The sequence below is a fragment of the Narcine bancroftii genome, unplaced genomic scaffold (assembly GCF_036971445.1).
Source record: "Narcine bancroftii isolate sNarBan1 unplaced genomic scaffold, sNarBan1.hap1 Scaffold_297, whole genome shotgun sequence".
NCBI classification, from domain to species: Eukaryota; Metazoa; Chordata; class Chondrichthyes; order Torpediniformes; family Narcinidae; genus Narcine; species Narcine bancroftii.
The window spans coordinates 90,332-117,838 of record NW_027212033.1 but is presented as its reverse complement, the minus strand read 5'-3'; the positions used below and the strand labels follow the sequence as shown (position 1 = coordinate 117,838).

General features: G+C 43.2%; 1 long non-coding RNA gene across 1 annotated transcript in view; it reads left to right on the top strand.

Moving 5' to 3' along the window:
- The first annotated feature begins 14,080 nt into the window (after positions 1–14,080).
- LOC138750897 (uncharacterized) overlaps positions 14,081–27,507 on the top strand; it is a 29,927-nt gene continuing 16,500 nt past the window's right edge. The window contains exons 1-2 of the long non-coding RNA XR_011349578.1: positions 14,081–16,492; positions 21,642–21,783. This is a non-coding gene — a long non-coding RNA (uncharacterized lncRNA). The remainder of the gene's footprint in view (positions 16,493–21,641; positions 21,784–27,507) is intronic.

Genomic DNA, 27,507 nt, shown 5'->3' with positions numbered 1-27,507 from the left:
TGATCCTTCGAAAAAGAGACGAGGATTTGTATATCCACTTACACCAATTTCATAATTTATTTTATTCCATATATTAATTAAATGTTTCAACAGTGGTTTATCTTTATCACCAACCATTAATTTCAATTCCCACTTGGATATAAATTCTTCTGCTTTTCCTCTCTCCTACTTTTTTTGATTCAAATTTAACCCATGGCAATTTTTTCCCTTTCAAAAATAGAAGCAAGAAATCTCATTTGAGCTGCTCAATACTAATTTTCAAAATGAGGAAGCTGTAGTCCTGTCAATGTAGAATTTGCATTGAGAGAAACGCAGCTGTCTTTAGCTATCTTATTGAATTGGCTAAAATGGCATAACATGAGAGCAAATATCCTGGAGGAGTGTGGGTCACTTGTAGCATGCGATTCAATCGGAAATGTGTTCACATGACATAAACTCATGATGCAGACTGTTTTCTAAGAATGGAAAACAAGAGGAAGGTTGTCTAGGTCTCCAGCAGGATATAGATCACAAGATAAAGGAGTAGAAGTATGCCCTTTGAGTCTATTCCACTATTCTTGCACTCAGCCCCACTGCCCAGCTCTCTCCCCATTACCCTTGATTCCTTGACTAATCAAATACCTTCAATCTCTGCCTGAAATACGCCCAATGACCTCAATTCCACAGATTCACGATCCACTGACAAAATAATTTGTTCCACATTTGTTTTAAATTGACACCCTTTTATCCTGAAATTATGCTCTCCTGTCCTAGAATCCCCTACCATGGGAAACATCATTGCCATATGTACTCTGCCTAGGGCATCCAGCATTTGAAATCCTTCTGAGGTCCCCCGTATCCTTCTGTACTCCAACTAGTACAGTCAAAGAGTTGACAATTGTTCCTCATACACTAACCCTTTCATTCCTGATATCATTCCAGTAAATCATCTCTGACCTTCTCCAACACCAGCACATCTTTTCTCAAATACGGCACCCAAAACTCTAAACCTGATTGAATGGAAAGGGAATTCTCCAACAACACAGACACAACAGTTACATGATATTATGTCTTGTTGATATTTACAATAATTATTGAAAAGTCAATTAATAATTTGCAAAAGATGCCGGGTCTCTTTTTTGGACTATTATCATAACCGGAAGCTTGTTGCTGAGTTACGAGACCAGAGGATCCCAAAACACAGCAGCAATAGATATTCACCAAGACAAATGGTTGCTTAAATAAAAGTTGATTTTAATTATCTTTAAACATGAAAACAGAATTACTCTTTAACTTATCACCATTTTACTAACTTACTTTACCTAACTTACCCCCCTTCTAATTCTAAGTGCACGTGTGTGTAATGTGTGTGTAAGTTCAGAAAAGTTCCTTGATTCACAGTCCAATCTCACTTCTCATTCCTCCAAGTCCACTGTATGCAGGCCATTCTTATACTGTGCACAGAATTGAACATATCAAAAGTTCACCAGACTTTGGTGCTCAAAAGGTGAATGATTACCACTCGGGAAGGTTCTTGTTGGTTTTCAGAGAGAGGTGCGTTGTTCAGGGAAGCATTAGTGTTTATTTGTGCTCAACGAATCAGCATCTGAAAACCGTTATATCATCAGAAAAGCTCTCATAGCTTTAGCATGGAGCAGAGCTGATCCAGGACTTTGCAGGTATTTAAGGGAGTGTGTGGGCAGGGTTTGTTCTGGACCAACAATCTCACCAAATGACACTGCTTGAAATCAAGATTCAAACCATTTTGAGGAATACAACAGGAATTGTTCAACAAGAGGCTGGTGTTCCCTGAGGAGTTTTCTTTCAATAGTGGAAATTATTTTTTTTAAAAAAAGCCCATTAATCTTCCTGATGCAAATCTTTGTATTTAACTTTCAGGTTGCTCTCTGTTGTTAACTTGGAGGCCTTTAATGTGGTGACAGGGTGGAATCTTTGCTTTAACCAAGCAGTTTTCTTGCAATTTTCCAGCTGTAGGATGCGGTGCAGTTGCTTGCAAGTTTAGCAAGTGGGATTATGATGTGAAACTGCAAGTCACAGCGTGATTTTTGTTTTTGAAAATGCAGATGTGAAAATGTTAACTTTGGTCTCCTTGGTTTGATTAAGTTTACTGAGGAGACGTTGGGTCAAGCTGAGAAGACAGAGTTGGATGCCCATTAGGCGAATCTGCTGGGCAAAGCAGAAAGCACAAAACAAGGGACTGAAAAAATAATGAAGCAGACTGAAGTGACGTTGAACCAAACCCAGGTAAAGAATTTAATTTTGTGCAGTGTACTTAAGAGACCAAACAATTTGGGCTTTTAGTGGTGACCTATTTAAATGAACAAAATCTGATTAGAATAGAAGTTTATGGAATGTTTAGAAGTTGCCACAAAAAAATGGAGCATATAAATTAGATGTTGTAATTAAGATAAATGAACAATACAATGAGCCTGATGTCACAGCATCTGCCTCACTACCATACATCACCATTAAACCTTCTCCCCAATATGAACTTGATGACTGTAGAGCTTATTGAAAGAATCAAAGACTTGTTGATCCAAACCAAGGCTTTTATTAGCAAAAGACAGGAGCTCTTCACAGGTGGCCGACCAGTCCGGAATGATCTGACCTGGCTAGGGACACAACCCTTTAAGGCCCAGAGAGTAGGCGTGGCTAAGCTCTCAGCCAATCGCTGTAAGTGCAGTCTAGATACTGTAACTATATACACTATGTATATTGGTGATAGATCTGTACCATCACAATGTCAAAGTATATGCCAGAATTTATTGTACATCACTGTTAAACCTTCTCACTCCAGTGAATCTGGTGTCAGCATTATCTGTCTAAGCCTAAGTTAACCATTCAACATTCTTCCCACTCTGAACCTGGGGTTACAGTATCTAACAGAGTTTATCGTGCAACACTGATAAACCTTATTAACCCTGTGAACCTGGGGTCACAGTATATTCCACAATTTATCGTACATCACCGCTAAACCTGCTCCCCACTGTGAACCTGGGGTTACAGTATCTTTTACAGTTTAGCGCACATCACTGATAAACTTTCTCCCAATTGTGAATTCGGTGTCACAGTATCTGCCTCAGTTTTCCGTACATCACCATTAAACCTCTCCCCAATGTGAACCTGGTGTCACTTTATCTGCCACATTTTATTTTACATCACCGTTAAACCTTTTTCTTACTGTGAAACTTTCGTCACTTTATCTGCCACAGTTTATTTTTTTTTTATCACCGTTAAACCTTATTCCCGTAGTAAACCTGCTTTCACAGTATCTGCCACAGTTCATAGTATATCACTGTTAAACCTTCTCACAAATGTGAATCCTACTATAAAATAATGCTCCCCTTCTAAGTCTCGCTGTATTGAATCCCCACCTATTTTTAAAATTCCAAAAAAAAAGAGAAAAATCAATCCCAAAACAAACTAATCAAAAGTAGTAGCCCCCTAAAAATCTGGGTGTGGTAAAGTCCATAAGTGGGAGGTGACTAAAGGACTCAGTGTCACCCACCCCCAGTCAGACTTTCACAAAGTCCTGAAACAAAAACATTCAACCCAGTGATTCCAGTCCCAATGATTTTTCCGGATCTTCAATATCGAGAAGACTTTGCGTCAATTCAACTTTTTTTCCCATTCTTTCCATATTTTCCAATCTTCCCATTTCCATTCCCATTGACCCTTCCCTTCGATGACAATGGTGACGATCGCCCATTTCCTCGTACTTCTGGCAATGAATTAGCAAATATTAAAGCATCATGGTCATTTTCAAAAAACTGAGATTGAAAATTCCCATAAAAATCTTTCAATACTGCCGCATAACGAAAAGCAAATTTATATCCCTTTCACCACAATACTTCTTAGGCTGAATTAAATTCTCGGTCTCTTCTGATAATTTCTTGACTCAGATCTGCATTAAAAAAAACCCTATTATTTTGAACCATCAGTGGAGCTTGATCTTGCCGTGTTTTCTGCACCACCAATCGGAGGATCATCTCTCTGTCTTGATATTTAAAACAGCGAATCAAAACTGCTCGTGGTAATTGGCCTGGAAACAGTTTCTTCCTTAACGCTCTGTTTGCTCGATCTAATTCCAGTCCATCTGGAACGAATTACCTGCCCTACACTTCTGGGATCCATTTCTTCAAAACTTTTATCGGATCCGAACCTTCCATATCTTCCAGAAGACCCACTATCTTAACATTATTTCTACGACTTTGGTTTGCTAATAAGTCAAACTTCTTCAATAATTCCTTCTTCTGAATCCCCTAATCTACAAAAGGATCTTCCACTATTTCCATTTTTTCTCTATTACGCTCCACTTGACACTTGCATTCAAGAAAGCCTCCTCAATCTTTTTAACATGATCTTGCACAGTATCCACTGATCGTGTCCATCTCGTAACATCACTCTTAACTACATTAATATCTTGCTTCATAAAAGTTATCTTTTCAAACACAGTGTTCATTTTAGTTTTCATTTCTGAAAATCCTTAACTCATCTGATGAGTCATCTGCATTGATATATTTGCCATATCTTCCATGAGCTGATCAATCCCTTCTAGAATTGGAAACACAGAATCCAGTCCAGGATCCATCACCTCCCTTTGAGGCCGAACATCTTTTGCCTTAGTCCCCAGTTCTTCAAACTCAAATGAAGTTGAGCAGTCTTCTTCCTCCAAAGCAGTAGGTCCTCTTCCAGTGCAGCTGCAGGTCTGGACACCCGACAACAGCATGCCTACCTCATCAGCTGGCATCACTCGGGCTCCCCCATAGCCCACACCTTCTCCAAAGTTTCGTGGACACTCGACGCATGGAGCATGCCTGGTAGGGCCACCCACCATGCAGGTGCATCTTCCGACGCTATACTGTGCACCCCCGGACCACCAGGCAATGCTGCAAGCACGCAGGCCTGTCCTCACTCAGCTGGCCCGCCCTCACGCCCGAGTTAACGAGCGTATGAGTTGAAACCGGCCGAACTCATCGCTGAGCCTGCACCATCTTGCGATTCCACAAGATGGCGCCGGTGTATTACTAAGTCGGGCAGGAGTCTTCTGAGGCTTGGGGACTCCAGTGAACAACTCCGTTGCTTCAACTTGAACTAGGCCTCGATTCTTCAACAATTTTGTAAGGTAATTTCTTCTGTAACTGTGTTTTCACTTTTTTTCACATTTGCAGCTATTTCGATCCTCCACTATTCCCAAGTCTATAAACAGTATTTTTAATCACTTTTACAACTTTTAAAATTGAGCATTTAATAGTCTAACTGGGGAAGGTTGGAACCACATGTCTACCCTCTGCGCCATCTTGTCACAGTATCTGACATAGTTTATAGTAAATCACTGTTAAACCTTCTCATTCCTCTGTTTCTGCCTCAGTCTACCTTTAATCAACATTAAATATTCTCCCCCTGTTAACTTGGTGTTAAAGTATCAGCCTAAGTTTACCACACATCACCATTAAACCTTCTTCCCAGTGTGAGACCGTTTTTACTGTATCTGCCATAGTTTATTGTAAATCACTGTTATACCTTCTCACTACTGTGAACTTGGTGTTACAGAGTCTGCCAAAGTCTACCTTACATCATCAGTAAACCTTCTCCCAAATGTGAGCCTGGTGTTATTGTATCTGCCACAATTTATTGTACATCACCGTTAAACATTCTCCACCATGTGAACCTGGTGTCACTGTGTTCACGAAAGGTTATTGTACAGCTCTGTAAAACATTTTCCCCACTATGAACCCAGTGTCACAGTAACTGCCTCAGTTTCCCATACATCACCAATAAAGCTTTTTTTTCCTACTCTGAGCCCAGTATCAACGTATCTACGTAGTCTCCCGTACATCACCATTAACCTCCTCCCCATTGTGCACCAGATTTCACAGTATCTGCCACAGTTTATTGTACATCATTTTAAAACCTTCTCACTACTGTAATCCAGGAGTCATATAATCTGCCTTATTCTACCGCACATCTCTGTTAACCCCTCTCAATACTGTGAACACGGTGTCACAGTGTCTGCCAAAGTCGACTGTACATCACATTCACCCCATGTTGACCCATTTTTCACTGTTTTTCCCACCATTTATCGTACATCAGAGTTCAACCTTCTCCCCACTGTAAACTTGGAGTCACAGTATATTCCACAGTTTATTGTACATCACTGATATACCTTCTCCTCATTGTGAATGCAGTGTCATCGTATCTGCGTCAGTCTTCCGTACATCACCATAAACTTCTCCCCAATGTGAACTTGGTGTCACTTTATCTGCCACAGTTAATATTACATCACCATAAAACATTGTTCCAACTGTGTACCTGGTATCACGGTATCTACCACACCTTATCATGCATTACTGTTAAACCTTCTCACTACTGTGAAATTGATGTCACAGTATCTGCCAAACTCTACTGTATATCACTGTTAAATATTCTCCCCATTGTGAACCTCATGTCACAGTATCTGACACAGTTTATTGTACATTACTGTTAAACCTGCCGGATAAGCTCCAGATAGTGGAGCATCTGCAGCAACTGGGGCCTCGCCGCTCCACCTGGTCCAGAGCCTCTGGTGGCTGGCGCCCCTGCAGAGATTATCGATGGCTTAATGACATGACAGTATCTGACCGTTACCCCATCCCTCTCATTCAGGATTTTACGGCCAATCTGCATGGCGCGAGGTTATTCTCCAAGGTCGATCTGGTGCGCGTGTGTCATCAATCCCATTGTCGCCTGAGGACATCCCCAAAACAGCCATCATCACCCCCTTCGGCTTGTTCAAATTTCTACGCATGCCTTTGGAGCTCAAAATCATCACCCAGACATTCCAGCACCTCATAAATACGTGGCGCAGGGATTTGAATTTCATGTTCATTTATCTGGATGACATTCTTGTCGCCAGCAGAGACTGGGCACAAATCAAGTCTCACCTGCACACCCTCTTCTCCCTACTGGCCGAATCTGGCCTAACAATCAACCTGGCCAAATGCCAGTTCCGGAAAGAGTCCATGCAGTTTCTGGCCCACATCATCATGGCCGAAGGAGCTACACCAGCTGCTATGAAGGTCACTGCAATCAGAGATTTTCCATGCCCGGACAACCACAAGGGGCTACAAGAGTTTGCAGGTATGGTCACCTTCTATAACCGATTCATTCCAGGAGCTGCACACATCATGCAGCCACTCTTCGCCAAGGACAAGATACTCGCCTGGACTCCAGAGGCCAACAGGGCATTCAAAGCCACGAAAGTTGCCTTCATGAAGGCTACCCTGCTCCTCCACCCACGCACCGACCTTCCTATGGTGCTCTCCATCGATGCCTCTGCCACTGCCATTGATGCAGGTTAATGGACAGTGGAAACCACTGGAATTCTTTAGCCAACTTCTTCATCCGCCAGACCGCAAGTATAGTGTTTTCAACCGTGAGTTGCTGGGCATGTACCTTGCTGTGCCTCATTTTCGCTATTTCTTGGAGGGGAGGCCTTTCACAATTTATACCGACCACAAACCCCTCACTCAAGCTCTCGCTATAGCTAGAGATCCCTGGTCGGCCCACTTACACCTTCACCTGTCCTTTGTATCGGAGTTCACCACCCACATTCAGCACAAGGCAGGGAAAGACAATGTGGTGACTGAAGCGCTCTCCCAACCGGCCATTTGCTCGCTGATACCCAGCCTAGACTATGACCAGCTTGTCCCAGATCAGAAGTCCGATGAGGAGATGCAGGCCTTCAGGACTGCCATCATGGGCCTGCGGTTCCAGATCCTCCTGAATCCTCTCAGTGTTGAGCACCCTGCGACCAATGGTTCCCTAGCAGTGGCGCAGGCAAGTCTTTACCATATCCACGAGCTTTTCCACCCTTCCATCAGGTCCAAGGTTCATATGGTGGCAGAACACTTCGTCTGGCACAGGCTTCGAAAGCAGATTGTGGACTGGGCCAGAACCTGCACCCATTGCCAGCTTTCCAAGGTACACAGGCACACCAGAATGCCCGTGCAGGATTTTGAACACGTCCGAGAACGTTTCAGCCACATACATGTGGACATTGCCAGCTCCTTACCCGTTTCCCGAAGTAACTGTTACCTTTTCACAGTGGTAGACTGCACCACTCGTTGGCCTGAGGTGATCCCGATGCCAGATGCCTCCACGGACTCATACTCCCAAGCACTTTTGACCGGTTAGGTTACCTGGTTTGGCGTCCTGGCCCACCTCACCAGCGAATGTGGCACGCAGTTCACCTCTGCACTCTGGGCACAGCTCATCAACAGACTGGGAATTGAGCTGCATCACACAACGGTCTATCACCCACATACCAATGGACTGGTCGAACGATTGCATCGCCACCTTAAGTCGGCACTTGTGGCCTGCGTCACCGGCCCCAACTCAGTGGATAGGCTGCCTTGGGTAATCCTGGGAATCCGTTAGACACCCAAAGAAGACCTGCAGATGTCATCTGTTGATCTGGTCTACGGTAAACCACTAGCCCTACCTGGTGACTTTATCAATGCACCTCACAACCTGCAACAGTCACCGCACGATTTATTTCTCCGACTCCGGGCCCAGTTTGACTCATTCACACTCCCACCACCGCCCAGACATGGCACACAGGCCTCTTACATCCCCAGTGAGGCCCTTCCACAGCACTCCTTCAAAGACCATATGAAGAGCCGTACAGAGTCATCCATCATTCGGGATCAACCTTCACACCAGACATCAGTGGTAAGAGGGAACTGTTTACTGTGGACAGATTAAAGACAGCATACCTCGACCCCAACGAGCCAGTGGTCGCGGCTCAACCCAAGAAGTGAGGCTGCCCGGCAAAAAAGGCCATTGGTGCCGGTTCTGGGGGTCTGTGTGGCGGCAAGCCATGACGCAGGCAATCCAGCCCCTCATGTCACGCACGTGGCGGGGCAGCCAGCCAAAGTGGCGCTGTCGGGGGTTTCTCCCTGACCTCGGCACCAGACTCAGAAGCCCGCATCCTGCAGCCCACGTGACCACCCCAGCTACGTCCGGTCCCCCGGTGTGCTTCTCAGTCAGGTCCGGGCTGGGAGCATAAGACCAGCCAGGCAGACCTGAATAAAGGAGTTTTTGCTCACTGAACTCAACCCATCTGGTTGTGAGGTCATTCAGTAACAGAGTAGCCGCCGCTACAGTAGTATCTTAATTTCTTTTCCTTTCTTTTCTCTTTTATATGTTATCAACATATATTTGTAAACACTGTAACATTGTGATTTGATATTAATTGTTATAATATTTGATTTAAAGGAGGCTGGTCCAAAAAAGGCATAAAAAAGATTTTAATATGGGGACAGGAATAAAAGAAAAACAGAGGGTACTGGTGTGAGGGAGGGAAGGGTAATATTGTTGTGGGGTAGGTTCAGATGGGTCAGCTGAAGGGACTCGACCGATCCATCCATGATTTGTCCAGCATCTTCCTGCCATATAGTGGTGAACCAGGGCTTTGCCTGATGGGGACACGGTCCTCTGAGCTCTGCACAGATAGATTGTGCTTTTCTCTAAAACACACTTCCTCAGGTAAAGCAGAGGAAGTGGAAAGGCCCTAGTGTGAAGGGGTAGGGAGGGGGGTGATGGGGAAGAGTTGGGACCCTCCAAAATCATTATGATCAGGCCTCGGAGACAGCATCTCTATCACTCGTATTTCTCTTCCCAGGAGAAGGAGCGATCTCAGAGACAAGACACGAGTCCAGAAGAACCTCGCATCCCAGCTGAACAGAGGTCGGACAACATCATGATGGCCTGAATCTCTCCCCTTCTTCTCCCTCTGGGCCTGCCAACCCCATTCCCTGCATCTTCCATGTCCCTTCACCCACGTCCCCTTTCTTCCCTACCCTTCCTCCATCCCAACACCCTCCTGCTTACCTTCCCCTTCCCTCACACCTATGCCCTAATCCCAGCCCTCCTCCCTTCACCTCCCCTTCCCCCTCCCCCTTTCCCCTTACTACCCTAACCTAGGGGAAGGAGTGGTAGGGGAAGGGGGTAGGAGAAAGGGGGTAATGGAAGTGGGGTGAGTAAGGGGTAGGCTTGGGGGTGTGGGTATGGGATAGGGGTAAGGGGTATGGTTTGGGGAAGGGATAGGTGTAGGGTATAGGGGTAGGGTTTAGGGTTGGGTTGGGTGAGAGTAAGGGTTAGGGCCGGGATAGAGGTAACATCATGGTTAGGGTTAGGAGACATGGGCTAGGATTAGGTCTAGGTTTAGGGTGAGGTTTAGAGTTTGGGGATGTGGGTTTGTGATGGGTTTAGGGGAAGGGGGTAGGAGAAGGAGGTAGAGGTAGGGTGAGTGTTTGGGTTAGAGGAAGGTGGGTAGAATTAGGGTTGGGGTTAGGGGACAGCGTAGGGGTAGAGATAGAGTTAGGGGATGGGGTAGGGGTAGAGTTAGGGGACGTGGAATAGTGATGGGGGTATCGGTAGTGTTAAGGTTAGGGTTTGTTGGGGGTTAGAGTGGGGTAGGGGAATGGGAAGGGGGAGGGGAACTGGGAGGTGAAAGGGGAAGGAAATGGGGAGGGTAATGGGCAGGGGAATGGGGAGGGTAATGGGCAGGGGAATGGGGAGGGGAATGTAATGGAAGATTAAAACCGTTTTTTTTTACTTTTGCAACCTTTGCTTCTGCAAGGCTGAGAACCTGCTTGTTTTTTAGAATCTGCAGACTTAAGCTAAATTCCACCGAGGGGCCAGAGATGCAGTTATCTGACAAAAGGACATCTGTGTACCAAGAACATTTAATCTTCCTGCTTGTTTTGGTCACAGGCTGTCAGAGGCCTAGCCTTGATGCAAAATAACCATTGTATTCAAAGTGTTGGAAACAGAAGTACCTTCACAGAAATTGCTCGAGACAAAAATTGAGAACAAAGAACATTTATTATACAACAGTGCAAAGTTGGGTGTTTCCCCTTAGCCTGGGAATATACACACACACGGGGGCTCACCCAACTTTTATACAGTTGATTTCAGTATAGGAATACCCTCCCCCTTACATTCTTCTGCCTCCTGGATAGGTTTTGCATTAGGCAATCCTGCCTGCCTACATTCTGTTTCTGTGAACTTGAAGGACCAGGGGGTATCCTGTTGGTGTCTCATCATGTCATTATCCTCATTGCCCTTATTCACAAACCTGTCTTTGTTCTAATTTACACCTTCCCAACTCTCAGCGACAACCTCTTCATATGTAGAACTTGCTAATACTGTCTAGGCCTTACTAATTACATATGCAAAACCTGCTAATTCTATCTAGGGCTAGGAGACCCTTATCTTATTCAGACTAACTCTGCTTCCTACATTCTATTATCTATTGTCTATCCTTATCTCATTCATTCGGTGAACTTGCTGATTCTGTCTAAAGGCTAGAAGATTCTTATCTTATTCTGACTAACTCTGCTTCCTACATTCTAATATCCATTTCTTATCCTGTTCATACTGGCTTTATTCATTTACACATATATCTATATTAGTTTCCTCATCTTCATATATTTATATCAGTTTTACTCATCTCTCACAATCCTCACTTTTCTTTTAGCTACACTTCGTGAATTCTCAACTGAAATGTATTACTTGCAAACTTGGTCTTTTTCCCAGCTGGTCAGTAAACGAACTGCAGTCTCAGTATCATTAGACAGAATTAGGGAAACATACATCCTTTGGGTTATAGTGTTCTGATGAGGGGTTCGATTAATTAAATACTGCACACAAGTCTTTAGGCAGGGGAGCACCATAATGGCCAGAATAGCGAGTCCAGCTGCTATAAGGGCTGTGGGTATCAGACTCCAGTTACCAATAAAAAGTCTAGTCCATCCCACACCGGACCAATGTTGCCAAGTCTGAATCTGGGCATGGGAATATTTTCGAACTCCTGAAGAAGTGTCTTTAACCGCCTGACCGTTGTGAGCATCGTCATTAACCTGTCTTTCACAAACGTTGCCTTCAGCAGCCAACGAGTAATCGAGAGCCAGGCGGTTTTGTTGAACTGTGGCTCGTATCTGTCGTCTTTCTTCAGCCCATAAATGCAGGGCCATCGCTGTCTGTTCAGTGATGATCTCCAAGGCTGCCTGGAGTCTGATTAAACGATTTAAATGCCAAGCAGCTTTATTATTCTGGAGCAGCTTATGTCCTTTACAACTGGAACTCCCCTTACAGTGGTGGTTTTTTAACATTCCGAATGTCTGTGTGACCCAAAAGATGCTTTACAGGAGACCAAGTTGGGGAGCAGTGTTTCTTGTCACTTAACCTGTGAGTTGCAGCTTGTCTGTGAACATTAGCATATGTATTAACTCTATCTCTGCCACATGTACCATCCTGACTACCATTCTGCCTGTCTTTGTCCCACCATCTCCTTTGTGCTATCCCTTTAAAACTCCTCTCTTTAATACCTGTAGAGGCCAAAATACAAATCAAATCTACTCCTCTAGAGCCGTTGTGTTCCCCTGGTCCATGTTGGGATCCTATATTATTAACCCATACCCCACTATGACTATACTTTATATCTATGCCCTGTCTACATTCTAAAGGTAAATAATTGTCACCTCTGCTGCCCCTGTTCCAGGAGGACTTAATACACTGTGAGCAATTTGGTGATTTCCCAAAAATTGGGAACCAACAAGTAAACAAAACAGCAAATGGTAAAAACAACATGACAGCACTTTTTCCCGGCGTAATGTAACTTTCAGATCAGAAGGATGAAGGACTGCACGCCAGGTGGAAGGTAGATTATCAATGTTGTTAGTCTGTGGTTCAGCAGCTCGTTTAATTTGTTGGATGTGGCTCCATCCCTTTTTCTTTTGTTCGCACGGCAGTGTCTGTAATCAAAAGTACACAATAGGGGCCATCCCAGACAGGTTTTAGTTGGTGATCTTGCCATGCTTTTAGATGTACCCAATCACCAGGTTTAATAGAATGAATAGGATACTCCAGGGGTGGGCAGTAACAGCTGCATGTCTATTTTCTCCGTGAGCGCAGCCTGTTTGGCAGCTGCATCTGCCTGTCTGTTCCCCTGTGCTTCAGGACTGTCACCACCTTGATGGCTCCGTACATGAACTACAGCTATTTCCTCAGGTAATGTAAGAGTATCTAGAGATTGGACAATTGAGTTTTCATGGATCAACTTTTGTCCTTTTCCAGTTATAATTCACCGCTCTTTTCAGTTCTTCCCAAAGGTGTGCACTACACCAAAAGCGTACTTTGAGTCTGTGTAGATCGTGCCCACCTTGTTCTCTAGACCCTGGAGAGCTCTACAGAGGGTATACAATTCACAAGATTGTGCTGACCAATGACCGGGAAGGTGACCGGCTTCAATCATCATTCCTTCTTTCCCATCCACTACACTATACCCGCTATAGCAAGTGCCATCAATGCAATGGGAAGATCCATCAATAAACCACCTTTCACCCTCCTGTAAAGGCTTGTGAGAGATGAGGAAACTTGACATAAAATATGAAAGATGGGGAAACTAGTGCAGACATGTGGAGTGATGGATTAAACCAGTATGAACAGGCTAAGCATGGAAATTAGAATGCAGGAAGCAGAGTCAGCCTATGTCAGATAAGAACCTTCTAGTCTTTTCCACAGGATCAGTGAGCCCACCGTATGAATAAGATAAGGAGAGGTAAGGAATAATAGAATGTAGGAAGTAGAGGTAGTCTGGATGAGATAAGGGTCTCCTAGCCCTAGACAGAAGTACCAAGTTCTACATATATAATTAGTAAGCCTTACACAGATTTATCAAGTTATGCATATTAAATTAGTAAACCCTAGACAGGATTAGCGAACTCTGCATATGAGGAGACTGTAGCTCTGAGAGTTGGAAAGGTTTGAATGGGGACAAGGGCAAGGTTGTGATGATAATGACATGATGAGACACCGACAGGATACCCCCTGGTCCTCCAAGTTCACAGAAACTGCACGTAGGCAGGAAGGATTGCCTAATGCCAAACCCATCCAGGGGGCAGAAGAATGTAAGGGGGAGGGTATTCCTATACTGAAATCAACTGTATAAAAGTTGGGTGAGCCCCAGTGTATGTGTGTATTCCCAGGGTAAGGGGAAGCACCCAACTTTGCATTGTTGTTTAATAAATGTTCTTTGTTCTCAATTTTTGTCTCGAGCAATTTCTGTGAAGGTACATCTATTTCTAACAAATGGGACCTCGTCCGGGATCACACTCCCTCCACTGACAGAGTGCCCAAAGACAGGGGTAGCTGCACCCCAGCTGATTCAGCTGGACTCACGGACAGAGGGTGACTGGTCAGTGGATGAAGCGATTGATATCTGAGAAGAGGCATTGAGAACAAACAACGGGAGGACGTTAAGGAAGCACGCTAGGATTAGCTACTGGATCCCGGTAAGAGGAATTTAAGGTACTTCTATTTCTAACAGGCTCATCACTTAAATCCTCTCTAATTTTAGTCTGTAAATCTATTACCTCTAAACATACATGCTCTAACTCATTTATGGTATTGTTAGAATTTGGAGAAACCAAGAAAGCTGCTGGATTGTGTTCTTTATTCGTAATCAGGGTCAAATCATCCCTATCCATTAGGATCGCTTCATATTTTAAAATTCTAGAGTCTGTGAGCCACCTTCCAGCATGTTGTAAGAGAATATTGCGGACTGTGTGAGGTGTGTGAACTATCATCGGGGCACCAAACATAATCTTTCGTCCTTCTTCAACTAAAATAGCAGTGGCTGCGATGGCTTGCACACACTCTGGCCAACCACGACAAATAGGGTCTAAAACTTTTGACAGAAAAGCAACTGGCTGTCTATAGCCTGCCCTCTCTTGTGTTAGTACTCCGGTGGCTACACCTCCTTTCGCATTGGTATATATGTCAAATGGCTTATTTAGGTTGGGTAAAGCCAACACTGGGGCACTAATAAGGTGCTGTTTCACCAAGTTAAAATCTTTAATCTCTTCCTCTGTCCAGACAACAGCTTCGCCCCCTAGAATCGTGAGTTTATCATAGAGAAATCTGACCAGGCTAGAATAATTTTCAATCCAGATTCTACAGTATCTCACTAAACCAAGGAATTTCCTAAGTTCTTGGGCATTCTTGGGAGGGGGGATCTGTAGAATACCACGTATCCTCTCTGGACTTATTTTCCTAGTTCCCTGACTTACCAGATGACCTAAGTATTTAACTTCTGATTGAACAAATTGTAATTTGGATTCGCTCACTCTGAGACCCTTATTCTCCAGAAAATTCAAAAGTTCAACAGTATACTGTTTAACTAATTCGTAAGTTTTTCCCATAATTAACAAATCATCAACATATTGTATCAACTGACAATTCTCTCTCCGAGGAGCCTCATCTAGTATTTGTTCTAAGACCTGACCGAATAAATTTGGTGATTCTGTAAAGCCCTGGGGAAGGACTGTCCACCGGTATTGATTCTTGCGTCCAGTAAAAGATTTTCCCATTCAAAGGCAAACATGTCTCTGCTCTCTGTTGCTAACAGGCAGGTCCAGAAAGCATCTTTGAGGTCAATCACACTAAACCATTTACTATGGGGATTGATTTTACCCATTATTGTATAGGGATTAGGTACAACTGGGTGACGGGTGAGAATAATTTTGTTCAGCTCCCTCAAGTCCTGCACTAATCGATAGGTACCATCTGGTTTTTGGACAGGTAAAATTGGGGTATTAAAAGGTGACATACAAGGTTCGAGTATACCATCTTTCACCAACTGGTCAATTACTGGCTGCAGCCCCTTTCGGCCAGCTATAGGAATTGGATACTGTTTTCATCTAATTACTTGTTCAGAATCTTTTAAAGTAACTTGCAGGGGAGGAATATCTAACACTCCTCTATTGCCTCTTTCTGCTCATACGCCAGGATTTATTAGTTCTCAATCTTCCTCGCTTAATACATACAATTGAACCCCGATACCCTATTCCTGCGGTCTGGTGCCGATAGCCAATTGGTCCTGTAAATCTCGTCCTAACAAACAAACTCCAGCTTGGGGAACTAGTAAAATATCCTCTGTTATTACCTTTTCTCCCATTTGTATTCTTACATCTCTTAATACAGGGACTGTAAAGTCCCTTCCTCCAAATCCCGAAATCATCACGGTCCCCTCTATCTTAACACCCTCGGGTGGTTGTAAAATACTAGACTGGGCTGCCCCAGAATCTACTAAAAAGGTCATCTTGTCACTGTGGGGTTCTATGCTTAAATTTACCAGTGGTTCTCTGTGCAGCCCCACGGTGTGTATTGACTGAGAACCGTGACCCCCCCCCATTCATAATCTGCTTCCATCTGTCGGACTCTGGCTTTACCCTACCCTTAATTTAGTCTATGTGTCGTCTGAGTCCAGCATGCTCGTTAAATGAAGTGATAGGAGAATCAGTTTATTACACAGCATAAGAATAAAGCTTAACAGAGCTCTGGTTCAGTCGTTAGTTCATAGTAGGGAGAGGAGAGGAGAGGAGAGAAGAGAAAAGGAGAGAAAAGGAGAGAGGAGAAGGACAGAAAAGAAAAGAGTCTGCGGCAGGTAAGAAAACTTTTTTAAAAGTCTCTTACCAGGGTCTGCGGGGAGGAGTCGGCGTCGGAGGCGGCCATTGGTTGAGCGAGCGTACAGGAGAGTGTGACGGGAAGATAAGGTCTTTTTAAAGACTCGTACTGGGGACAGAACCTAGCAGTAGGGAGAGGAGAGGAGAGGAGAGAAGAGAAAAGGAGAGAAAAGGAGAGAGGAGAAGGACAGAAAAGAAAAGAGTCCGGGGCAGGTAAGAAAACTTTTTTAAAAGTCTCTTACCAGGGTCTGCGGGGAGGAGTCGGCGTCGGAGGCGGCCATTGGTCGAGCGAGCGTACAGGAGAGTGTGTAGGGGTTAATTGGTAAAAGGCCAATAAATAAGAGGGACAGCGAGCGGCCCAGCGAGTGAGTGGCACAGTGAAGGAATGGGACTTCCAGGCTTTGGCTCCTCAGGCTTCGGCGAAAGCAGGCGGAGAGAAAGCTAAGATAGTCTTTATTACTACTTCATTGGGGTAAGGGATGAGTGTTAAGGCTGTGTGTTGTCGGGAGTGCCGGATGTGAGAGGTCCTGGAGTCTTCCAGACTCCCGGATGTCCATATCTGCACTAGGTGTGTCGAGCTGCAGATTCGCAGGGACCGTGTTAGGGAACTAGAGCTACAGCTCGATGACCTCAGGCTGGTTAGGGAAACAGAGGAAGTCATAGACAGGAGTTACAGCCAGGTGGTCACGCCAGGGCCACGGGAGGATGAAAGGTGGGTAACTGTTAGGAGAGGGACAAAAGAACGTAAGGTGCCAGAGAGGAGCCCTGTGAATGTAACCCACAGCAATAAGTATGCCTCTTTGAGCACTGTTGAGGGGGACATCAAGGTTGGGGGGAGTGACAGTGGCTGTGCCTCCGGCACGAGGTCAGCCCCTGTAGCTCAGAAAGGGAGGGAAAGGAAGAGGAGGGCAATTGTGGTAGGAGACTCCATAGTTAAGAGGACGGATAGGGGATTCTGCGGACGCAGCAAGGAGAACCGGATGGTGGTTTGCCTCCCTGGTGCCAGGGTCCGAGATGTTGCTGCTCGTGTCCCAGATATCCTAAAGTGGGAGGGACAGGAGCCAGAGGTCGTGGTACATGTAGGTACCAATGACATAGGGAGAATTAGAGAAGAGGTCCTAAAAAGTGAGTACAGGCAGTTAGGTAAGGAGTTAAAAAGAAGGACCGCAAAGGGGGTATTCTCTGGATTACTCCCTGTGCCACGTGACAGTGTGAATAGAAATAGAATGAGGTGGAGGATTAACACGTGGCTGAAGGGGTGGAGTAAGGGGCAGGGTTTTAAGTTTCTGGATAACTGGGACCTTTTTTGGGGGAGATGTGACCTGTACAGTAAGGACGGGTTACACTTAAATCCCAGGGGGACCAGAATCCTGGCAGAGGTATTTGCTAGGGCTACTCAGGATCCTTTAAACTAGAATGATTGGGGGGAGGGAACAAAATAGTACAGAGCAGTAAGGAGAAGGTTAGAATGCAAACAAAGAAAGTTTGTAGTAAGTATTTGAATATGGATGGGCAGGTGATAGAGAAGGGAAATGCTCTGGAAGAAGATGAAGGGCAATTGGCAGGAAAAGTAAATAATGTTGTTCTTAAAGATGAGGGAAAACAGGGATTAAAAATTGGGAAATCCCTGAAATTCATATATTTTAATGCCAGGAGTATTGTAAAAAAGGTGGATGAGCTGAAGGTGTGGATTGATACTTGGAAGTATGATGTGGTAGCGATTAGTGAGACATGGTTGCAGGAGGGATGTGATTGGCAACTGAATATCCCTGGGTTTCGTTGTTTTAGGTGTGATAGAGTCGGAGGGGCAAGAGGAGGTGGGGTTGCATTGCTTGTCAGGGAAAATATTACAGCGGTGCCTAGGAAGGATAGATTAGAGGGCACATCCACGGAGGCTATTTAGGTGGAACTGAGGAGTAGGAAAGGAGAGGTTACACTTGTAGGGGTGTATTATAGACCACTCGGAGGGGACCGAGACCTAGAGGAGCAAATCTGTAGGGAGATAGTAGATATTTGTGATAAGCACAGGGTTGTAATTATGGGAGATTTTAATTTTCCACATATAGATTGGGAAACACATTCTGTGAAAGGAATGGATGGGTTAGAGTTTGTGAAATGTGTGCAAGATAGTTTTTTACAACAATATGTAGAGGTGCCGACCAGAGAAGGAGCAGTGTTAGATCTACTGTTGGCAAATGGGATGGGTCAAGTGACGGAGGTTAGTGTTGGCGAGCACTTCGGGTCCAGTGATCATAATGCCATCAGCTTCAATGTCATTATGGAAAGAGAGAAATCAGGGCCAAGGATTGAGGTTTTTGATTGGGGAAAAGCTAGATTTGAGGAGATGCGAAAGGACTTGCAGGGTGTGCATTGGGACAATTTGTTTTATGGGCAGGATGTAGTAGAGAGATGGAAGTCTTTTAAAGATCAGATTTTGAGAGTGCAAAAGCTTTATGTTCCTGTTAGGTTAAAAGGAGGGGCAAAAGGTTTGAGAGAGCCGTGGTTTTCAAGGAATATTGGAAACTTGGTTCGAAGAAAAAGGGAGGCGTACATTAGATATAAGAAGCATGGAGTTAAGGAGATGTTTGAAAGATACATTGAATGTAAGAGGAATCTTAAGAGAGGAATTAGGAAAGCTAAAAGAAGGTACGAGAAAACTATGGCAAGCAGGGTGAAAACTAATCCAAAAGAGTTCTACAAATATGTTAATGGTAAGAGGAAAGCTAGAGACAAAATTGGTCCCTTAGAAAATCAGAGTGGAAAACTGTGTGTGGAGCCTAGAGAAATGGGGGAGATATTGAACAGTTTCTTTTCTTTGGTATTCACTAAGGAGAAGGATATTGGGAGATGTGGGATAAAAAAAGCAAATTGGGTAAATATGGGGAATATAGAGATTACAAAAGGTGTAGTTTTAAGGCTTTTGAAGAATATAAAGGTGGATAAGTCTCCGGGACCAGACGGGATCTTCCCCAGGACATTGAGAGAAGTGAAGGAGGAAATAGCAGAGGCTCTGGCGGTAATTTTCCAAATGTCATTAGATATGGGGATAGTGCCGGAGGATTGGCGCATTGCGCATGTGGTTCCGTTATTTAAAAAGGGTTCAAGGAGGAAGCCTGGCAACTATCGGCCTGTAAGTTTGATGTCTGTGGTAGGTAAATTAATGGAGAAAATTCTTAGAGATAGTACTTATAAACATCTGAATAGACAGGGTCTGATCAGGAGCACTCAACATGGATTTGTGGGAGGAAGGTCATGTTTGACCAATCTGATTGAATTTTTTGAAGAGGTGACTAGGAATGTGGATGAGGGTAGCGCAGTGGATGTTGTCTATATGGACTTCAGTAAGGCCTTCGATAAGGTACCACATGGAAGGTTAGTTAGGAAGGTGCAGTCTTTAGGTATAAATTTTAAGATAGTCAAATGGATTGAACATTGGCTGAAAGGGAGAGGCCAGAGAGTGGTAGTGGATAATTGTCTGTCAGGTTGGAGGCCGGTGACCAGTGGTGTGCCTCAAGGATCTGTATTGGGCCCATTGTTGTTCGTTATATACATTAATGATCTAAATGATGGGGTGGTGAATTGGATTAGTAAATATGCAGACGATACTAAGATAGGTGGAATAGTGGATAATGAAGAAGGTTTTCAAGGATTGCAGAGGGATTTGGGCTGCTTAGAAAAGTGGGCTGAAAAATGGCAGATGGAATTTAATGCTGATAAGTGTGAGGTGCTTCATTTTGGTAAGAAGAATCAGAATAGGACATATGTGGTAAATGGGAGAGCATTGAGGAATACAGAAGAGCAGAAAGATTTAGGAGTAACGGTACATCGTTCCCTGAAGGTAGAAACTCACGTGAATAGGGTGGTGAAGAAGGCTTTTAGTATGCTGGCCTTTATCAATCATTGCATTGAATATAGGAGTTGGGAGGTGATGTTGAGATTGTATAAGACGTTGGTGCGGCCTAATTTGGAGTTCTGTGTGCAGTTCTGGTCGCCTAATTATAGGAAGTATATAAACAGAGTGGAGAGAGTGCAGAGAAGTTTTACCAGAATGTTGCCTGGGTTTAAGCATCTGGAGTATGGGGAGAGATTGGACAGATTGGGTCTTTATTCTTTGGAGCGTAGAAGGTTGAGAGGGGATTTGATAGAAGTATTTAAGATTATGAAAGGGATAGACAGAATGGATGTGGATAGACTATTTCCGTTAAGAGGAGGAAAGATTAAAACAAGAGGACATGAGTTAAGAATTAAGGGGCAGAGGTTTAGAGGTAACATAAGGGGGAACTTCTTTACTCAGAGAGTGGTAGCTGTGTGGAATGATCTTCCGGGAGAAATAGTGGCGACGGAGTCAATTGTATTATTTAAGAAAAGGTTGGACAGGTATATGGATGAGAAGAAGATGGAGGGTTATGGGCATTGTGCAGGGAGGTGGGACTAGAAAGGGGTGTTTGGTTCGGTGCGGACTAGAAGGGCCTAATGGCCTGTTTCCGTGCTGTAATTGTTATGTTATGTTATGTTAACTGATAATTAACTAATAGTTTAATGAATAATTCTGAAAATGAGGCCATTGTCGTCTCAAAGCATATTTCCCTGTCAATGTTTGCAATAATACTCTAGTCAATATACTTTTCTATAAAAATATTCTGATTGCTGCATAACTCTAAAAAAATATGTTTGGAAGTGAATATGGAATTGATTGAAAAAGATATTGAATACAAGGAAAAATATTCATTTTAACACACTTCACATGTGTCATTTATGTCAAAGGAAGACCTTTCCTTTTAATTAAATCAGCTTTAATTTTTGTCTTTAGTAAAACATAATTCAACGTACACAAATATTGATAAGCTGCATCAACCAATACCCATAAATATTTAATTTTCTTAGTCCATCTAAGCTGTGTAATCTGTTTACCAGCAGTATAATCTTCCTCTGTAATTGATAATATGTTCCTCTTATCCCAATTAACCTTATAAGCAGACATTTCTCCATATTGTACCAAACAGGTTTGCAGATGTCATAATGATTGCTGAGGATTTGTTAAATATATTAGTACGTCATCTGCAAACAAATGAATCTTACATTCCTCTTCATTTATTTTAATCCCACTAATTTTATCATTTTATCTTTTAGCCTGGGCTACCGGTTCTATCACCAATGGCGACAAAGGACAGCATTGCCTTGTGGAGCGTGTTAAATTAAACGTATCTGAAATTTGTCCATTCGTCACCATACTCGCCAAAGGATTTTTATACAAGGCTTTAGCCCAAAAAAGGTAAAAAAGGTCCAAACTTAAATCTTTCAAGTATTTTAAATAAAAAATACCTTTCAACTCGATCAAAGGCTTTTTCCGCATCTAATTCCACTATCACTGATTGATACAAACAATGTCTTGACACATTAATCAACGTCAAAAGTCAAACAATATTTTCAGAAGAAAATCTATTCTTAATGAAACCTGCTTGATCAACGTATTAAACGTGTCAAATACTTTGCAAGTCTATTAGCTACTATCTTATAATCTACATTTAAAAAAGAAATTGGTCGATATGAGACAACTTTCAATGGGGCTCTTTCTTTTTCCCGAACCAACACCAGCCTATTCCTGTTGGGCATCTCAGCTACTTCATTGCACATTTGCTCTTCTAGTTCCCTCTTCCCATTTGGCGGCCTATAATATACCCTTATAATAATAACCTCACCCTTCTTATTTTTTAGTTTTACCCACACTGCCTCCCTCGAAAAGCATTTCTGTCAAAGAAGGATGAACACGCTGTCGGGCGGCAAGAATGGTGTTTTTACCATCGCCATTGGGGGAAAATGCCCATAAATGTGTCCTGCCATGTACCTATTACAGAAGAAAGGCAGGAAATGAAAAACCAGCTTCTATTATTTGCTTCGGCAGCTGGTACAAGAATGGGCCTATTTTATCTTCAAGATGACATTTTTCTTGTAGACACAAGTGCTGAGGTCCGTTTGCTCCCACCCAACCTATTTTGAAATATAAACCACATCAATAACAACACCTGGCTCTTCAAACAGCAAATGGGACGATAATTCCCTGCTTTGGCACATGACGGGTCATGTTTGGGATAGGAGGTGTGACATTCCATTGGAATTGCGTATTGGCTTCCATTGCACAACCCATTATGGGTGCAGATTTTTTAAGGTCCCATGACTTGCTAGTAGACGTGAAGTGGAGGAAATTAGTTCACGCTACCACTTTTCAAACATACCCAGTGGTCTGCAGCAAAGGGAGAGTTTTCATCTCGGGGTCCAGACCCTGCACAAAGATGCCTACGCTGCCCTGCTCAATGAATTTCCCGGTATTATCTCTCCGAATTTCAATACCTCCAAAACAGTACATCGAGGGCCATTGCCAACATCTCACATTCTTTAGCCGTCCTTTATGGCCATTGGAGATGAAATATCGTGCATTGTATCGAGCCACACGGCACTTCCAATTTGTTTTGGAGGGTCGGCATTTCACTGTGTTCACAGACCACCAGCCACTCATTTTTGCCTTCAGCAAAATAACGGATCCATGGTCAGCAAGACAGCGGGTGTTTTAGTTTCTGGTGACGGTTCTGTCGGGGGGATGTAGCAGTTGTCTTTTGGGCCGAGTGGGCAAGGTTCTTTGGCATGCGCGTGAAGTCATAAGACAGATAGCTTGGAACTAATTCATTTAATTCACTGCCCTAACTGCCCACGCGTGGTGCTGTGTGCTGAGGAATGGCACATTGATCTGTGGATTCTCCTGCCGAAAGGCGTGGGACACTCTCAGGGCTTAATTTAAACCTGTGGTCCTGTGGATTGGCAGCAAACTCATAATGATGTTTCACCTTGACCCATGGAGCCCGGGACATGCAGTAAATCAAAGAAGCCTGTAAAGTCTAAATAAAGCAGTCTTGTGTTGACTAGCCTGGTGTGTGTGTGTGTGTGTGTGTGTGTGTGTGTGTGTGTGTGTGTGTGTGTGTGTGTGTGTGTGTGTGTGTGTGTGTGTGTGTGTGTGTGTGTGTGTGTGTGTGTGTGTGTGTGTGTGTGTTGCTTTAGTAGCTCTATCGAAGTAGCCGCTACATATATAAATATTTGGGGTGATTATCGCACTTACAGGATACTTTTCATCCATCTTACAGCCTGTGGGAAGAAGCTATTCCCCAGCCTGGCAGTCCTGATTTTGATGATGGACGTGGTTGAAGATGCTGTGCACTGCACGGAAATGGTCTTTTTACTGTTCCTTGAGCCCTATTTGAACAACACTCCCAGTAAATGTCATCTACAGAAGGAAGGGACACCCCAGTGATCCTCACAACTCTTTGCATCATTCCTGACTGATGCTTTACAGCTACTAGACCATCCAAAGGTTTAGCCAGACAGGAGACTCAACTGCGCTCCTGTAAAATCTCAGGATGAGAGGCGTTGGCCTTGACCTCCTCAGCCTCCTTGGGAAGTGTAGGCCCTTCCTGACCAATAAGGAGGAGTGATTGTTTGGTGTAGTAATACGTGTGCTGTGTGGATAAGAATTTTATGTGATTGTATTGACTATTCTTGCTCTTTAACAATCTTTAGTGGATAGAAGTAGTCATTGTACTTTAGGATGTACAATCATGTACAGATTGTCCTAAAACAGCCATTTGGCCCAGATGTCTATTCAGTCCAAGAATACTTTCGATCACAGGCAGATTTTGAACAATAACCCCATTCATTCTGCAACAACTGCCACTTAATTTTGCCAGTTGTTCAATGGTAAACTATATGGGGAAAACACCACTGTCAACTCTTCTACCTTAAAGGAGTAAATATATTGAAATGGGTAGTAGATCAAGAGATGGAAACAGTGAAATCAGACAGAGGTGAGTGGCTGCTTAAATTAGAAACATTTGTGTTCATCCTATAGATTTAAGGCTGCCCAGGAGGAATATAATGTGTTTTCTTTAAGATTGTTTGCCCTCACCCTGGTGAGGGATGGGGCTAACGGACATATTGCTGGAAGGGTTCGAGAATTGATATGGTAGGTCACAGGAAGCTCAAGTTTAGTTCCACAGAGCCCAGGTGTTTAGCAGAATGGCCACCCAGTCTGTATTTGGTCTGGCTGATATCGAGGTCAACTGAGTCATCCAAATGTAGGAGATTAGGATGGATGGGGTTCATGTGAAACTCTGCCTCAACTGGAAGGTCTGATTGTGGCCTTGGATGGAGGTGAGAGGAGATGTAGGGACAAGTTTGGCAATTTCTACAGTTCCAATGGGGAGTGCATGAGATGGTGGTGGTTGGAGAGGGTAGTGCCGTCGAGGGAGTCACAGAAAGATGTGCCCCTGTGAAAAGTTGATATGAGTGGAGCGGGTTAGATGTTGCAGGTTAGAGGATGGTGCTGAAGTTGGAAGTTTCCAAGGATAACGTGTCAGATGTGGCAGCTGATGGGTGGTAAGTGAGAAACCTGTGTGATTCTGTCCTTGTTGTGCCGGAGAGGAGGTGGGGTAAGGGCAGAAAGAGAATTGGAGATATAGGTGCAGGCTTTTTCAATGACAGTATGGGGGAATTTGCATTTATTGAAGAAATAAGACATTTTGTGTGTTCTGGAGTAGAAGACTTCATCTTAGGACTGTTACAGGCCCAGGGGACCCCAAAACCTAGCAGCAATAGAAAATCACCAAGACAAATGGATACTTAAGCAAACGTAATTTTTAATTTTCTTTAAACAAAAAAAACAATCAACCTTTAACTTATCACTATTAATGTAACTGCCTAACATTAACCCCTCCTAATTCTGAACGCAGGTGTATTTAAAGTGTATAAAGTTCTTTGACAGTCCTACAAGTTCAACGGTATCTATTAATTCTTATACTGTGCACAGAATTCAACATTTATGACTTTTCACCAAGATCTGGTGCTTAAAAGTAAATGATTACCCTCCAGGAAGGCTCTTGTTGGTTTCAGAAAGGGATTTCTTGCTCATTGGACACACAAAACTGATTCCCTCTGATCAGCCACTTTGGTGTCTTGCCAAAGAAACTTGCCCCATCAGGGTTTTCCAAATGATAACCTCTTCTGCAGGTCACCATTGAGTTCTTTTTGTTTCCCTTATTTCAAGTGAAACACCATTTCTAGCCAGCCATTTCCTCTTGTATGTAAAACAAGGTTTTTCAACAGGCTGAACTGAGAACTCACAACCCATCTTCAAAATGGGGTTTCAACAAGATGCCAGCTTGCCATCTCACTCTCTCTCTCTTTTAGAAAAAAAGCCTATTTGGTGTCTCCTCTCTGCTTGCAAAAGCACATGACATTCTTAGAACAGAAAACTTCTGAGTCCATGTATTTGTTGCTTTAAAAACAATAATCCATTTACACCTACTTTTGAAATTATTTAGCAAAACACACAGTCATGCTCTCCTGCCCCCCCCCCCACTACCCCAAACCCTGGGCCAAGTCACTGAGGGTCTGTGGATTCTCTTTCAATGCTCACAGACCAATCTAAGTCATTGGCAATGTGAGCTCCAATTTTGATATTCTGACACGATTAGGAACCCATTAGGACCCACTCTTATCCCAGGTCTGATACCTGACACCCATTTAGCCAATTTCCAACCAGTATTTAGCAATCCACAGTGTAGTGTAGGTTCTTTGTCCAGAAGCCCACAGCCTCAAGTTACCAACAGCCTGTCACCTATGTTGGTCCTTCAGTTGCAGAACCCCTCACTGGTCTGCTTCCATGGTCACTGACCCGTGTATTGAATCCTCTGCTTCTCAAATGTTGATGGGGTGTGGTCTTCATGTTTTCTTGTGCCCTGTGCTAGTCCTCTACTTCCCCAAAGTTCGCGGTGGCAAGGAAATCTAACACACCTAATTTAAAAATTTACATCTTAGAGGAGAATCTCACATGTGTGGAGGGATGGAAAGGGCATTATTACAAATTGAAGCCTAATATTTGAATATTCAGGTGCCAAATTTGCAAAAGCATAGAGTATATATTTCTTAAGCTATATGTAATTTTTTTCTAAAGGAAGACAATTTTGAAATTTTGCATGTCATCTTGGTATCCCTAAAATTTTATCTGATTTCCGAGTAAGTTCAATACATTTCCACATCCCTGTTAATGCTAATTTAACAAATTTCAATTGATATATTACTAGTTTTAATTTGGGCCTTATTCCCTCAATATTTACTAATAAAAATAAAGTTGGATTTTGCAGATAAACAACTGTAACTTGTTCCAAAAAATTTATAATTCTCACCAAAAAGATCTTGCATTAGGACAAAGCTAAGTTGAATGCAAGAAAGTTGCTACATCTTCACCACACTTCAAACATCGATCTGATAATTCTGATTTTATTCTATTCAATTTCTCTGGTGTAAGAAGTAACTGTAGAAGAAAAACGAGTTGTGAATTCCTTCCTCACAGCTGCAGTGTGGAACTCTGGTCAATAGTTCCAGACTGCTGAGTTGAAGTGAATTAATACAACTGCCCTGGATCAAGTGATCTCTGTTGCCAAATCAGCTTCCTGTCGAGCTTTACAAATCCAACTGCCCGAGTCACCTGACTCCAGATGCAGCTTTCAGATAAAATCCTTGCTGACATCTACTACATTACTAATGTAAAAACAATTATGCTGAACTAATTTGTGTCATACATTGAGAAACTTATATGGATCTGCCCATATTTGCCAATCAACTACAATATTCAGATCCAATTCCCACATTTGTCTATACTTATGAACTCCTCATTTAAAAGTTCCTACTTGTAATCAAGAGGACATCAAAGAAGTAAACTTTTTAACAATTCCTCTTTATAAGGAATTTCTATTTCAGTACAACATGGTTGGTCCCAACTTATCCTTCAAATATGCTCTTAGTTGGAAATAGCAAAAATGATTGCAATGAGCTATAAATATTTATTTCTCAGTTGCTCAAATAACATTAATTGACTCCTTTAATAACAATCTTCAACATTTATAATCCTCTTACGAAACCAGCTGTCCAGAAATTGATGATCCTTTGAAAA